The 16,233-nt window shown below is 42.5% G+C and overlaps 1 protein-coding gene and 1 pseudogene across 2 annotated transcripts in view; both read left to right on the top strand.

The window, feature by feature from the left end:
• igsf21a (immunoglobin superfamily, member 21a) overlaps positions 1-16,233 on the top strand; it is a 392,300-nt gene that overhangs the window by 68,529 nt on the left and 307,538 nt on the right. The gene's annotated exons all lie outside the window — the stretch shown is intronic.
• LOC122540494 (U6 spliceosomal RNA) lies at positions 15,614-15,713 on the top strand (annotated as a pseudogene).

Raw genomic sequence — 16,233 nt, 5'->3', positions numbered from 1 at the left:
CCTTTAACCTAACACTACGGGCAATTTAACATGGCCAATTCACCTGACCTGCCCATCTTTGGACTGTGGGAGGAAACCGGAGCACCCGGAGGAAACCCACGCAGACATGCGGAGAACGTGCAAACTCCACACAGTCAGTCGCCTGAGGCGGGAATTGAACTTGGGTCTCTGGCGCTGTGAGGCAGCAGTGCTAACCACTGTGCCACCGTGCCGCCCATGTCTCATTTGACTGTAACCTCAAATCCAGATTTCCACCTACAATTGAAACCATACAAACAAGCAACAAGTGTAGGCCACTCATCCCTTCAAGCCCTGCTGCACCATTCAATACAGTTATGGCTGATCTGATCTCAACCTCAACCCGATGTTCCTGGATATCCTCAATAACCTTCCACCCCTTGCTAACTTAATATGTTCAATGATACTGCATCTGCCACCTTTTCAGGAAGTCAACCCTTAGAGAAAACAACCTTCATCTTTTCTCTGCTTTCAATGGGTGACTCCTTATTTTAAGCACTGACCCCTCATTCTAGATTCGCCTATTAACAGAAGCATCCTCTATGCATCTAACCTATCAAGGCTCCGCAAGGTCTTATATCAAGCTTTCCAGCAGATACATGCCCACCCTGCCCAAGCTTTTTCCAATATGGCAAGCCATTCAGTCCAGGTATCAGTCTGGTAAACCTCATCTGATCTGCTTCCAATGTTTATATGCTAATAAGGAGACCAAGGCTGGACACAGTATTCCAGATGTGGCCTCTGCGATGCCCTGCATAACTGAAGCATAGCTTCTATTGTCCTTGCAACAAATGCTGGGCTTTCCCGATTGTGGTGGTGGGGTGCAATCTACGCCGTATTGAAAATTCCAACTCAGTTGTTACGAGATGCTGAGATTCTCCATATCCCATGTGTTGTGAAGGATCAGTCTAGCCACGTTACAGGGCTGTAGTTGGACCATGTCATATTACCTGTCTCATGTGGAAGTCCTTCAGACAGTAGGCTGCGAGTAAGGTCCTGTGTGAAGAGGAGGTGGATGGCTCACTGAGCAGAATGTCAGTCATTGGGCAAAATGCCTCTTTTCCCAGTGCATTTAAACAAGCAAGAAATGCTGAGCCCAGCAATGCCCACATCCCAAGGGCAAATTTGAAAAAAAATCACACTCCCTCCCTATTTGATTGTAGAAGAATGGGAATGAGGCATTTGTGAAATATGTTTGTTTTCATGTTTCTGCAAATGAACAAGGTGGCAATGGCATGACTTAAATTAAGATGGGAGAAGATGGAAGATAGTGTTCTATGCCTGTCCTCGGTGGGCAGTGTTAAATTGGGAAAAGTGATGGTTTTTGGACTTGGATTGTATCATGTCAATCCAGACACAGAGGCATCGGTATTGTAGTACCTCATGCTTGTTCCTTCCAGTTCCATCCTGACAGTGTAAAAGGTAGAGACAATTGCCCTTGCAATTTTTCTCTTCCTAAGCGGAAGATATCTACTACGTAAGGCACTCTTACTAAGTTAGAAGATGTCAGCTATCATAGTCCATTCATTCAAATGAAGCTCCCAGTCCACATCCTTCACAGCATTGAAATGTTTTTGCCATGTTTCCAATTTTTCTTCACTACCCAGAATTCCAAGTCTGTGGTCAAGGGAGGTAGAGTGGAGGGGGCCTGGGGCATCACACTTCATATGAAAAAGGACTTCCTGACATCAGCCTCATGTTCTATTACTTTGTACTATGGTTATGTGTTATGCTGTAATGATTTACCATGAGGCAGTGGAGCACATTTATTTTCTCTCTCCTGTTTACTTTCAACAAGATCATTGCTATAAGTGGGTCAGACACCAAGTGAAGAACCTGCTGTGTGAACAGAAATTCACTATAGGTCCTGAATAAGTCAATCTAATTAATAATGAGTTAGTACTGGCATCACTATATTGTTGTGAGTCTTAAGATCGATCAGTCTTGTTTTTTGACATCTTGATAATGCCTCTAGTGATGTTGCCTGTATTTTGCTGGATAAGTGTACGGAATTAACTGCATGAGTCTAAGTTGCTTCTAATCCACAGCTTGCTAGTGGAGGGAGAAACCAATCAATGTGTTCAGACATTGAGCAGCATGTCTAACCTAAGGTCTTACAGTAATGGTTTCCTTTGGGACACCTTCCTTAGAAGTAGATTGAAGGGGTTTTTCCTTGTGGAACAATCTTATGCCGAGACATTACCAATTTGATAGTAAACTGAGCAACACTGATGATGCACTTTAGGTAACAAAGCCCACCCCAGTGTGATTGCTCCTGCTGGCAGCTCAGGAAGTGTGTGTGTAGCTTGTAAATTGAGATTCCTTTTCTCTTGCCATTTTAGATTAGATTCAATACAACATGGAAGCAGGCCCTTCAGCCCAACAAGTCCACACCGACCCTCTGAAAAGTAACCCACCTCTGACTAATGCATCTAACACAATGGACAGAGCTGAAAATGTGTTGCTGGAAAAGCGCAGCAGGTCAGGCAGCATCCAAGGAGCAGGAGAATCGATGTTTCGGGCATGAGCCCTTCTTCAGGTTTCTTTCCTGAAGAAGGGCTCATGCCTGAAACGTCGATTCTCCTGTTCCTTGGATGCTGTCTGACCTGCTGCGCTTTTCCAGCAACACATTTTCAGCTCTGATCTCCAGCATCTGCAGCCCTCACTTTCTCCTCTAACACATTGGACAATTGAGCATGGCCAGTTCACCTGGCCTGCACATCTTTGGTTTGTGGGAGGAAACCGGAGCACCCAGAGGAAACCCATGCAGACACGGGGAGAACGTGCAAACTCCACACAGTCGCCTGAGGCTGGAATCGAACCTGGGACCCTGGCGCTGTGAGGCAGCAGTGCTAGCCACTGTGCCGCCCCATTTGAATCAGTTATAATGACCAACTTTAAAAGGAAGGGTTTAGAGGGGTATGAGCCAAATGCTGGCAAATGGGACTAGATTAATTTAGGATATCTGGTCAGCGTGGATGAGTTGGACTGTTTCTGTGCTATACATTTCTATGACTCCATGACCACATCAACTCTCAGGATTGTGAATTGAAGGAACAAATCTCGTCTAAACTTCCATTGGAATTTCAAGGAAATGCTGCATTGCAGGAAGTTCTACTTTAAATCAAGTTCCCCAGCTGTCTGTTCCCTGTAAGGTGAGGATAAAAGATCCTAACATTATGTTAAGAAATTTTGTTTTTAATTAATTCTCAGGATGGAGCTGTTGCTGGCTGGGCCAACATTGATTATCCATCCCTTATTGTCCTGTAGGTAAGGTCTTTGTGACAATCTAGTGAGCTTTATAAACCTAGTTCCATTGACAAGGACTCTGTGGTAAGAATGATGGTAAGACTATGAGCACTCACTGAGACTTCCAGTTTCCTCACATATGCAGTTAAATATAAACACCAGCAAAATGTTATCTTGGTTAGCCTACTGCTGTGTTCAGCTGGTACCCTGGTAAGAGACTCAACATTAAACTCTGAAAGGTCAGGTAATGCGGGAGGAGGTGATGTATTGGCAATATCACTGGATTTATAGTTCAGAGACCAAGGTGAATTTTCTTGGAGCACAGGTTTACATCCCACCATGGCAGATGGTGCAATTTGGATTCAGTAAAATCTAGAATGAAAAGCTAGTTGAATAGTGGCCGTGCAATCACTGTCAACTGTCATTAAAAATTCACCTGGTTTTCCAATGTCCTTTATAGGAAGAAATCTGCTGTCTTTACCTGTCCTCACCTATACATGAATCCACACCAATGACAATATGGTTGAGATTTAGCTACTCTCTGAAGTGGTCAAGCAAGCCCGGCAGTTTACGAACATTATGCTAGCCTTGCCAGCAATGTCCACATACCATACGGGAATAATGAAAGCAAATTCTGCAGTGTATACTCACTCAGTTAATGTCACAGAACCAGAGAAGTGTAATGACACAGAAGGAGGCCATTTGGCCCATCTTCACTCGGAGAGTGGTGAGTCTTTGGAAGTCTCTGCCAAGTAAAGGGGGTGAGGCCAAAACATTGAATGTTTTCAAGAAGGAGTTAGAGATAGTTCTTAGGGCTAAAGGGATCAAAGAATGTGTGGAGAAACGTGATCAGGGGACTGAGTTCGATGATCAGCTGTGATCATATTGAATGCACAGCAGACTTGAAGAGCTAAATGGCCTAATCCTGCTACGTTTCTATGTCTATAAACTAAAAGATTTAATATTGTTCATTCGAGATTTTAAAATACACACTTTTTTTTGTTAATCTCTCTTAACATCATTTTTACCCTGTTCACAGATCCTCTGTAAAGGCTGCCACATTGTTTTAACTCTTTGCATAACACATGGTGAGCAGCCATTTAGAGTTATAGAGCTGTACAGCATAGAAACAGACCCTTCAATCCAACTCGTCCCTACCGACCAGATATCTTAAATTAATTTAGTCCCATTTGCCAGCATTTGGCCAATATCCCTCTAAACCCTTTCTATTCAAATAGCCATCCAGATGCTTTTTAAATGCTGTAATTGTACCAATCTCCATCACTTCCTCTGGCAGCTCGTTCCATACACACACCACCCTCTGCTCCTTAGGGCCCATTCAAATCTTGCCCCTCTCACCTTAAACCTATGTTGGCTCATTCTTTGTTTAGCACTGACTGCAAGTTAGACCATCAGGCATAGGAGCAGAAATTAGGCCATTCGGCCCATCGAGTCTACTCAACCATTCAATTAAGGCTGATAAATTCTGGGCTATTGTGTTTCATGCTTTATTGCTGAAAACTGTGATACCATGAAATCATGAAAAGGTAACTGGTAACATAACCCTGTTATTAGTAGAAATAAGACTACAATAAGTATATGAAGAGAGAGGTCGTGGTTACTACACTATTGAACATTACTTGAGAGACTAATGTGCACAGATGTAATTAAAGGAGTCTTACAGTGCATAAGAAATTGAAAAGAAAACTTTATTTAGTGATGAGGAGTAACCAGTCTCAGGGTCAACATATGTGCAAACATCCACAGCCCCCGAGACATTCTCAACCATTATCTCAATGTAGAGGTACCATAGAGTCACAGATGTACAGCACGCAAACAGACCCTTCGGTCCAACTTCACCAAACACGTAGCCTAAATTAATCTAGTCCCATTTGCCAGCATTTGGCCCATATCTCTCTAAACCCTTCCCAAGGGTTTAGAGAGATATGGGCCAAATTTATATATCCAACCAGATGCCTTTTAAATATTGTAATTGTACCAACCTCATCACTTCATCTAGCAGCTCATTCCATACAAGCATGTGAAAAAGTTGCCCTTTAGGTCCCTTTTAAATCTTGCCCCTCTCATCCTAAACCTATGCTCTCTAGTTAAAGTACACTTTAGAGCAAATACAACCTTCTCTCAGCAATACCCTACCAATATCAGTTTCTGCTGTTTTAAAATTAAATGGTTAACCTTATCACAGCAGAAGTGGAGTTCTGTTCTGAACCCAGTTCTGAAGAAGGGTCATTGGACTCAACACATTAACTCTGCTTTCTCTCCACAGATGCTGACTGACCTGCTGAGACTTTCTTTTTCAAGAGTTTCTATTTTTGTTTGTGAAAGCAGAATTGGAATTGGTAGGATCACTGTCACAAAAGTCAAATCACAAAGGATGCTTATCTCAAAATGCCATTTTGATTTAAATTTTTATAAGGATGATGATGATAATGATGCACCCAGCCCCCACGGTCCCTACTAGTCACGGAAAGTCGGAAGCATATTGTCTCTCTCCAAGGACGCCTGGGTGTGCACATTACCACAGCAGAGAGGTTGGCAGTCTGACACAAGGAACTGTATTTGTCCTATTGCCTGACCCTCTTAATGGCCACCTTGGCCGTACAAATATGGAGGTTCTCTGATCGGTCTGACCATTTCCAAACTGAGTGTTCAAAGATTAGACCCAAAAGACTAGAATGTATACAAACCTTTTCAAAGTAACCCTTTAAGAAAACAAAACATCTCTTTCAATTGTTTATTAGCTCCTTGGGCAGCCACCCACTGTGTGATGGTGAGGATGTCAGTGGTAACCCACTTCCCTCAGAGAAAGCAGGTTACAGATTTCAAGCCCCCACTAGAGAGATTTTAGCATTTAATCTGAGCTAACAGTGCAGTACTAAGGGAATGCTGCATCGTTGAAGGTGCTATCATTTTGATGTTGTCCGAAACCAAGGCTACATTTGCCTATTTAAATGAATGTAATAAATCCAATGACACCCAGTTGAGGGCAGGTTTTTCTGATGTTCAGTTGTGTTTTTCATGATACAAATACACAATCATTTATCCGAAATCCAAATAGCTCCGAAATCCAAAGTTTTGCTCGTGAAGTTCTTTTTTCTCCATAACAAGGTTGTTTGGCGTGTAAACAGTTAACTCAATTCCACATCCCACTCTGATGTGACATGGGGGTGTGGCCCAGCACTGGCAGGTGTCAATTCTGTCTCAGCGCTCGCAGTAATCACAGGTGCGTCTGCTGTTGGGTAATATTTTTATAATTTCACAGTGAAACTGTCACTTATTCCGAAAAGTGCCGAATTTCGAGAACCAGCTTTCCCTGAGGGTTTCAGGTGAAGGATTGTGTACCTGTATTAATTGATTTGAGTCCTCCTGGTGTCTCAATCAACATGCTTTTTCCCAGCAATTACAAAATGGATTATCCAATCATTTAACTCATTGTTCCCAGGACTTGCTCTATTTGCTGACAGCAGCATTCAATGTTCTGTTTTCTAATGTGAGCCTAGTAACTGATTCGTGCTCTGTAAGCTTGATGGGTTAAGCCTAGGTGTGGACTCAGAGCAAAATAAACAGACAGCACAGAAGCTGCGAGAAGACTGGGAGGCAAGGTTGAATGCAGACGTTATGACTGCAGAGATATTTTAATAATCTTATAAATAAATCTGTTTCACACTTAAAAATTAGTGTCAGCTTTGCATTACTCCACACTACAATCCAGTGGAGTGGAGGGCACGCCCCTGTCTGCTTCTGTGGTGCTGAGATGGAGATGATTGAAAGCGTCAAGTTCCTAGGAACGACGATCACTAACAATCTGTCTCGATCCACCCACATTGATGCAACAGTCAAGAAAGCACAACAATGTCTCTACTTCCTCAGGAGGCTGAGGAAATTCGGCATGTCCATAGGACTCTTACCAATTTTTATAGCTGCACACCATAGAAAGCAACCTATCTGCATGCATCACAGTTTGGTTTGGCACCAGCTCTTCCCAAGATCACAAGAAACTACAGAGAGTTGTGAACACAGCCCAGTCCATCACGCAAACCAGCCTTCTATCCATTGACTCCATCTATACTTCCCATTGCCTTGGGAAAGCAACAAACATAATCAAAGCCTCATCCCACCCTGGTTACACTCTCTTCCACCCCCTTCCATCCAGCAGAAGATATAAAAGTTTGAATACATGTGCCAACAGATTCAACAGCAGCTTCTTCCCCACTGTTATCAGACTTTTGAATGGACTTCTCAAATGTTAATGTTGATCTCTCTCTCTCTGCACTTCTCTGTGGCAACACCACTGCATTCTGTCCACTGTTCTGTTACTCTAATGCACTTTGTATGGTCCAATCTGTCTGTATAGAACTCAAAACAACATTTTTTACTGTATCTTGGTGCATGTTATAACAATAAATCAATCAAACAATCAAATACAAAAGATCTTTGAATGTCCTGAACATTTGAAGATTTTTAAACAATTACAAATTCTTTCAGGGTATGGTTACTCAGTTGGATACACTGGCTGATGTTGGTTGAAGATTCCTTAGATTAGTGTTGAGAATGCAGCTTTAAAAAAAACATTTTAAACATGTAACAGCAACACCGTGAGTAGTTTAATTATTTTGGTGTTGCTGTGCATTCATTTTTTTCCAAGTTAGTTGAGTTAACCTTATGGGGCTAAGATTTAGTCATTTCTGGAAACATGTTTTAAATATCATTTTGACAGCCTCAGGGCAGAGGATAGTGAAGTGCTGGTGCTTAATGCAAATAACTATCCAAACACAACTGGTGAGCCATCAGGGATTGACCTGCGAGAGACCTTCATCTGATTATTTTGGACTTGTATTTGAAGGCCAATCCCAGAGGTAAAAGAGTAATTTTGCTTATACAAATAGTGCTGAGCTCCCACAAGCTTTATACATATGAAATGGAGCATTTGACAAATGAAAACTGGATGGAAAATGTTGGTTCTTCAATGCTGAATTACAATTAATGTCCGTGTATCCACATGAAAGGATGGTTTGCTCTGTGCGTAGGATGGATCATTTTTGTGTGCGCAGCATTTTAGATTCTATCATTCTTTGTCTGCTTTTGGACTGTACAACACTGCTTTCTCGAGGTGTCGATCATATATTGAAACAACTTTCTAACCATAGGCCTGAAATTTTAGTCATGACTCATCTGCATGGTGAGAACCAGCTTTTGCTCTCCAAAAGGCTTTTCAGTACGTTCTGCCCACCACCCCCCCAAAACCCCACTGTGGTACAATGGAACAGTCTGTAGCTATTTTCCCTGGAGTCACCCAAGGTGCAATGGGGTTTGAAGGTAAAGTTAACCTTTAGTGCAACTCAGACCTTACATCAAAAGACCTCAAAGCCATCCTCACCATCTCTCAGCAGTGGCTCAGTGCATGGCCCTAGTCTGTGAGTCAAATATGATGTGGAGGTGCTGGTGTTGGACTGGGGTGGACAAAGTCAGAAATCACACAACACCAGGTTGTAGTTCAACAGTTTTATTTGAAATCTCAAGCTTTTGGAGTGTAGCCCCTTCACCTGACTAAGGAGTGGCGCTCCAAAAGTTTGTGATTACAAATAAACCTGTTGGACTACAACTTGGTGTCATGTGATTTCTGATTTTGAGAGTCCAAATAGATAGTAGATAGAGATAAGCTTTTTCCCAGGGTGAGGGATTCAATATAACAAGAGGTCACACGTTCAAGGTGAGAGGTGAAAAGTTTAAGGGGGAAATACGCGGCAAGTACTTTACACGGAGGGTGTTGGTGCCTGGAACGCATTGCAGGCAGAGGTAGTAGAGGCAAGCACGGTAGATTCATTTAAGGTGCGTCTGGACAGCTGAACTGCAGGTGGGAAGCAGCGGGATACAGATGCTTAGGAATTGGGCGATCGGTTTAGACAGTGGATTTGAATCAGCTCAGGCTTAGAGGGCCTGTTCCTGGGCGGCAAATTTTCTTTCTTCTTTATTCTTTGTAAATAGTCATTGGTTCTGAAATAACTGTCCAGAGGCCGGTATTCCATCACCAAATCACCCTTTATTCATATGTGCACAGTACATTGGCTGTGACCAGCCAGTCCCTAGACCGAGGAGACCTTCTGAATCTTCTGGTTATTTTTTTCTCTCATCACCCAGTAAAAAGATGCCATGGTGTCACGGTGCTAAACCTTTATTCTTCCAGTGGCTAATGAAACATTAACAAGCAAAGCCTGAGAAGGGACGCAAAGTGTGGTGCTGCAAAAGCACAGCTAGTCAGGCAGCGTCTGAGGAGCTTACAGTGGCGAGGGAAGGTGCCGGAAGTGGAGGGTGGGTTGGTGGGGGCCGTGGACCTAAGAAGAGAGTCACGGAGGGAATGGTCTCTGCGGAACTCAGAGAGGGTCGGGGAGTGAAATATATCCCTGGTGGCGGGGTCTGTTTGTAGGTGGCGGAAATGACAGAGGATGATGCATTGTATCTGGCCCACACGAGCCTACCTTCCACTCCCCGAACCTTCCCCTGCTACCGCAAGAAGTGCAACTCCCTTGTTAGGTCAGCGGCCCCTCACCAACCCAGTCTCCACTCCCAGAACCTTCCCCTGCTGCTGCAAGAAGTGCCCTTCAATGTCAACCTGTAAGTATGTGTTCCATTTATACTGGTTTTTAAAGGGAGTTTGCTTCTTGGGACTGTTATGTATATTCGGAGCAGCATAATTAAGTCTAGTTGGATAGGCAGAGTTCTGCAGGGGTTCTTTATTCTGTTCTTTGTGTTTCACTGTGTAATTTTGTGAATAAATCTTTGTCTGTTTTAAAATCTAGTAGTCAACCGAGCTAACTTAATTTTCACTGTACACTTACCGAAAGAAATAGCAAAGTTACGGTGTGAGCTGCCTGCTTAAGAATGTTTTGAATGGTCTGACTTAGTCCATAACAGATTGGGGGCTGTTTGTGGGATTTTGAGCAGCGAGTGGTAGGTGCTAGTGTTTTTATTTCCGGTGTTGGTTTGGTTGGGGAGACAAAGCTTGAGTTAAGAATGGCTGTTTCAGGCACCAAACGTTTTCTGGGTTGTGGATGCAAAGACTTTGGATGTTTTGCAAAAAGTGAATAAGACCAAGTTACAAGAATTAGCAGAGAAGCTGGAATTGGAACTACCTGCTTCTGTGAGAAAAGGAGAGATAATTACAGCAGTAGCTCTGCATTTAAATTTGCCTGGAGAAACCATCAGAATCTATAGAGATGGCAAGAATTCAATTGCAAATGAAGCAGCTTGAGTTAAAAGCGAGAGATAAGGAAAGGGGCAGCAGAAATGAAACAGTGAGTTATGATTAAAAGCAGAAGAGAGGGAAAAAGAGAGAGCAGAGAAAGAAAAAGAGTGTTTGAACTTCAAAAACTGACACTTAAAAAGGAAAGTCAGCTTAAAAGGCTGGAGATAAAGGCTGAGAGTAGGCTTAGTGAGGATGAGCAAGCCCCTGGTGGTCAGAAGCCTAGTGAGAAACTGTTTAAGTATGTTCAACCATTGCCTAAATTTGATGAGAAGGATGTGGAAGCCCTTTTCATCTCATGTGAAATGTGGCTAAACAAATGCAGTGGCCACTGGCAATGTGGGTTCTGTTGATCCAAACAAAACTTGTAGGTAGGGCTAGTGGGGTATTCTCATCACTATCCAAGGAGGTATCTGGGGAGTATGAGGTGGTGAATAAAAGCCATTTTAAGTGCATATGAGCTTGTACCAGAAACTTATAGACAACATTCCAGGAATCTAAGGAGGGACCCTGGTCAAACCTTTATTGAGTTTGTAACGATCAAACAGAATAATTTCGATAGATGGATAAGAGCTTTATAAATCGAGCAGACCTATGATGCCCTTAGAGAGGTAATTATTTTGGAAGAATTCCAAAATTCGCTGCCTGAAGTAGCGTGAACACATGTGAAAGAGCAGAGAGTTAAAACAGCACGGTTAGCAGCTGAAGGGGCTGATGATTATGAGCTGGTCCATAAAACATGGATTGGCTTCCAGAATCAATTTCAGTCCCTGAGGGATAGAAATTGGGGGAAAGAGAAATCCTCATGTGGAAAGGGTTAGGTAGATCTCAGTGAAGATCATAAGGAGACACAGGGAACTGAAGAAATGGAGGATCTTTATTGAGGAATTTTCCCAGATTGTGTGATCACAAGATCACAGAGGCACAAGCTGAAGCAGGAGAGATCAAAAGGCACAGATAAGGAAGCTGACATACTGTTACCCGAAACTTCCTTCAATCAGTTAAGTTGAACAGAGAAGGAACAAATGTTAAACATGCACGTATTTTTAGCTCTGCTAAGCTGATTGAATTACAGCAGAAAGATGAGGAGTTAAAACAGTTATAACAAAAGGCATATACAGAGAAAGAAAGTTAATGCATTCCTGTATGTTATTACTTAACGAATGGTGTCTTAATGAGGAAATGGAGACTATCACACATTCAAGCAAATGAGAAATGGGCAGAGATTCATCAGATTGTTTTGCCAGTAGGGTATAGAAAGGAGGTGCTGCAAGTGGCACATGAGCTACCTCTTGGAGGTCATTTAGGGGTGAGGAAAACATAGGCTAAAATACAAAGGCCTTTTTACTGGCTTGGACTACACAAAGATGAAGTTGAATTTTGCCAGACATGTCAAAAGTGTCAGCTAATTGGAAAACCACAGGCAGTAATAAAACCTGCATCTTGAATACCTATTCCAGCATTTGAGGAATCTTTCACAAGAGTCTTGATCGATTGCGTAGGTCCCCTACCTCAAACAAAAAGTGGGAATAAGAATTTATTAACAATAATGGACGTGTCAACTAGTGTCCAGAGGCAATTCCATTACACAACATCACAACTAAAAGGGTTGTAGAAGAATTACTTAAAATTTTTTACTAGATACAGTCAGATCAAGGTTCAAACTTCACATCCAAACTATTCAAGGAGGTTATGGAAACTTGCGAATAAAGCAATTCAAATCTACTATGTACCATCGGAATTGCAGGGAGCGCTAGAGAGATGGCATCGAACAATGAAGACCATGTTGAGAGCTTATGGTCAGGATTATTCAAATGATTGGGATAAGGGAGTTCCGTTTGTACTTGTTGTGATCAGAGATTCACCGAATGAATTGGCCAAATTCAGTCCATTTGAATTAATTTTTGGGCATGAACTAAGAAGACCATTAAAATTGATTAAGGAGAAATTAATAAGTTCAGACACCACCCATTTGGACTATGTGTCAAATTTTAGAGAATGATTAAATAGAGCTGGAGAGTTGGCTAGATAGCATTTAAAAGTATCACAGCCTACAATGAAGCAAGAAGCAGATAAGAAATCACAAATTCACAATTCTGCAATTGGGGATTAAGGTGTTACTTCCAGTGACAGGTGAAACTTTAAAAGCCAGGTTTAGTGGACCTTACCAAATTGAGAAGAAATTGAGTGAGGTGAACTACTTGATAAGGACTCCAGACAGGAAGACATCTCACAGAGTGTGTCATGTGAATATGCTCAAAAGGTATTTTAATAGGGAAGGAAAGTAAGAGGAGAAGGTGTTAATGATTATAGCACAGAAGGAAGAACCAAGTTTAGAGGATTCTGAATTGGACATTCCTCAACTCAAATTGGACAATGAGGAAGTTATCGAAAATTGGGACACATTATTGAGTTACCTTCCCAAAGAAAATCAAAATGACCTGAAAGATTTATTACTATCACATGGAGAGATAGATAGAAATAAACTGGGAAGTACTAACCTAAATGTGCATGATATAGAGATGGGAGATGCTGTTCCAGTTAAGCAACAACCTTATAGGCATAACCCTCTAACATTGGCACAGGTTCAGAAGGAAATAGAGCACATGCTCCAAGATGGCATAATTAAAGTGAGTTACAGTGACTGGAGCTCACCCATAGTCATGGTGCCAAAGCCAGATACCCAATGGTTATGTGTGGACTACTGCAAAGTCAACGCTATTACAAAGACTGATGCATATGCAATTCCATGGGTGGAGGACTGTGTCAAGTGGGACAAGTAACTTATATTTCTAAGTTAGACTTACTCAGAGGCTACTAGCAAGTACCTCTGTCAGAGAGAGCAAAGGCAATTTTGTCTTTTGTAACGCCAAATGGACTATATCAGTTCAAAGTCATGCCATTTGATATGAAAAACGCTTCAGCCACATTTCAGAGACTGACTAATAAGATCATTGCTGGATTACCCAACTGTGTGGTGTATTTTGGTGACCTGGTGATTTTTAGTCACGTGATTGCCGATGCGCTATTGAGACTTGAATGAGATATAGAGGTGTTCAGTGGTGGGTGTACCGCAGCCTGAATTTGCATGTGGTTGTACATAGAGTCATAGAGATGTACAGCATGGAAACAGACCCTTCGGTCCAACCCATCCATGCTGACCAGATATCCCAACCCAATCTAGTCCCACCTGCCAGCACCCGGCCCATATCCCTCCAAACCCTTCCTATTCATATACCCATCCAAGTGCCTCTTAAATGTTGCACTTGTACCAGCCTCCACCACATCCTCTGGTAGCTCATTCCATACACGTACCACCCTCTGCATGAAAATGTTGCTCCTTAGGTCTCTTTTATATCTTTCCCCTCTCACCCTAAACCTATGCCCTCTAGTTCTGGACTCCCTGACCCCAGGGAAAAGACTTTGCCTATTTATCCTATCCATGCCCCTCATAATTTTTAGATTAGATTACTTACAGTGTGGAAACAGGCCCTTCGGCCCAACAAGTCCACACCGACCCGCCAAAGCGCAACCCACCCAGGCCTATTCTCCTACCCTTACCCCTTCACCTAACAGTACGGGCAATTTAGCATGGCCAATTCACCTAACCTGCACATTTTTGGATTGTGGGAGGAAACCGGAGCACCCGGAGGAAACCCACGCAGACACGGGGAGAATGTGCAAACTCCATACAGTCAGTTGCCTGAGACGGGAATTGAACCTGGGTCTCTAGCACTGTGAGGCATCAGTGCTAACCACTGTGCCACCGTGCCACCCGTGTAGGTGGCACGGTGGCACAGTGGTTAGCACTGCTGCCTCACAGCGCCAGAGACCCGGGTTCAATTCCCACCTCAGGTGACTGACTGTGTAGAGTTTGTACGTTCTCCCCGTGACTGCGTGGGTTTCCTCCAGGTGCTCCGGTTTCCTCCCACAGTCCAAAGATGTGCAGGTCAGGTGAATTGGCCATGCTAAATTGTCTGTAGTGTTAGGTAAGGGGTAAATGTAGGGGTATGGGTGGTTTGCGCTTCGGCGGGTCGGTGTGGATTTGTTGGCAACAGAGCCCACGTCTGCTTCAGAAGGCTCTGCTAGAATAATCTCTTTTTTCCAGTATTGAGCTGCCAGTGCTGTTGTGGCCAGACTGAAAACTAGCATTGATATAAAACTCTAATTACAGGTCTCTGAAATGTCTCAAAACACCTCACATGTGTTGAGAGATCGTGAGCTGCAATGATTATCAATAGGATAAATTTCAGCAGCCGTTACTGCATAATATGTTCGGATAAGCAGCCATCAGACAAATTATGGGTTAAGACTTTTTTTTTAGGATGTTGATTGAAAAGGGAACATTAAAGAATAATAGGATAAATCTTTTGCAAATGGCACTATACATAGTGTTCAATTGTTCAGTGCTTGACTATGTAAGCTTGGTAACTGATCTATACTTAGTGAGATTTGAGAAGATTGACTTGGATCCCGTTTATCGCCCACTGACTAAAAGAACAGGAAACGACATCACCATAGGAAATGATGTCACCACAGGAAATGACATCACCAACCATAGGAAACTCAAACATATAAATAGAATGCGGGCTACACTATCTGTGCTTTATTCGGAGGCTGACTGAAGATGTTACCTAGTATGGTGACGAAATGTCTGAAAACGAACCTTCCAGCTCAGCAAGCAAGCCTTATATCCATGATCTATACTTATTGTGGCAGATTGGTTAAGTCTGGGTGTTAAGTCAGAGCTGAAGTGAACAGCGAAATCACTAGATGCTGAGCTGGAACACAGACAGTTTGTGATCACAAAAATATGTTCGAGCCCTGTAAATAAACCTATTGCCCATCTAGAAATCCATGTTATTACTGCATTGTTCTGAGTGAAATCAAATACAAACCCCATGCAACAAACTGATGAATACTCAACACCATGGTGTCTTCTTGATTTCCACTGGCCTAAAAGACTGTGGATCAGATGAAATGCCAGGTTTGTATAGCAGTGGATGTTGACAGTTTTAAACTCAGTAAAACACCACTTTGCAATTGGAGAGATCAACACAATGTTGAGTCAAAATAGATTCTGAAATAATCAAACACAGCACATACACTAAAACTGGAACAACACAGAGAAGATTCGCACGACCCTTGTGCAAGGCTGACCTGCAAATTCGTGGAGCCTTCTTCTGGCGCTGTCCCTTCCCCTGGTCTGGGAGGCTTGGATTCAAGTCCCACCTGCTCCAGAGGTGTGTGTAATAACAGCCTGAACAGGTCAGTTAGAAAAATAGGTTAAATAAAGACAACTTGTTCGTGCTTTTAATACAAAGTGTGGAAATAATTGATAAATAATTAAACTGGAAAGGATAAAACCCTTCATCTGGACAGATCACATATATATTATGATCATTCTAAGAAGATAGCAGAAACATTGTTACATACATATCAATTTTGATTGGAAAATGGTAGTGTCAAAGGGTTAGAAGACAGCTAATATTATTCCTCCTTTTAAACAGGATAATTAAACATGCAGGGAACTATAAATCCGATGTTGTATGGAATTCTGGGTATCAAGCACTGCTGGCTTGTGGTTAGGGTAGTTCACTGTCCCTAAACCCCCTTTCTAGATTTCTCAATAAACCTGTTAAAATGACACATCTCTGGGGGAGGTGGGACTTGAACTTAAACCATCTGACCCTGAAGTAGGGACA

This window comes from Chiloscyllium plagiosum, unplaced genomic scaffold (genome assembly GCF_037043375.1).
Source record: "Chiloscyllium plagiosum isolate Xiang-an unplaced genomic scaffold, Cpla_swu_hap1 HiC_scaffold_37, whole genome shotgun sequence".
Classification (NCBI taxonomy): domain Eukaryota; kingdom Metazoa; phylum Chordata; class Chondrichthyes; order Orectolobiformes; family Hemiscylliidae; genus Chiloscyllium; species Chiloscyllium plagiosum.
Note: the sequence above shows the minus strand (reverse complement) of the source record. Positions and strands in the feature narration are given on the sequence as shown.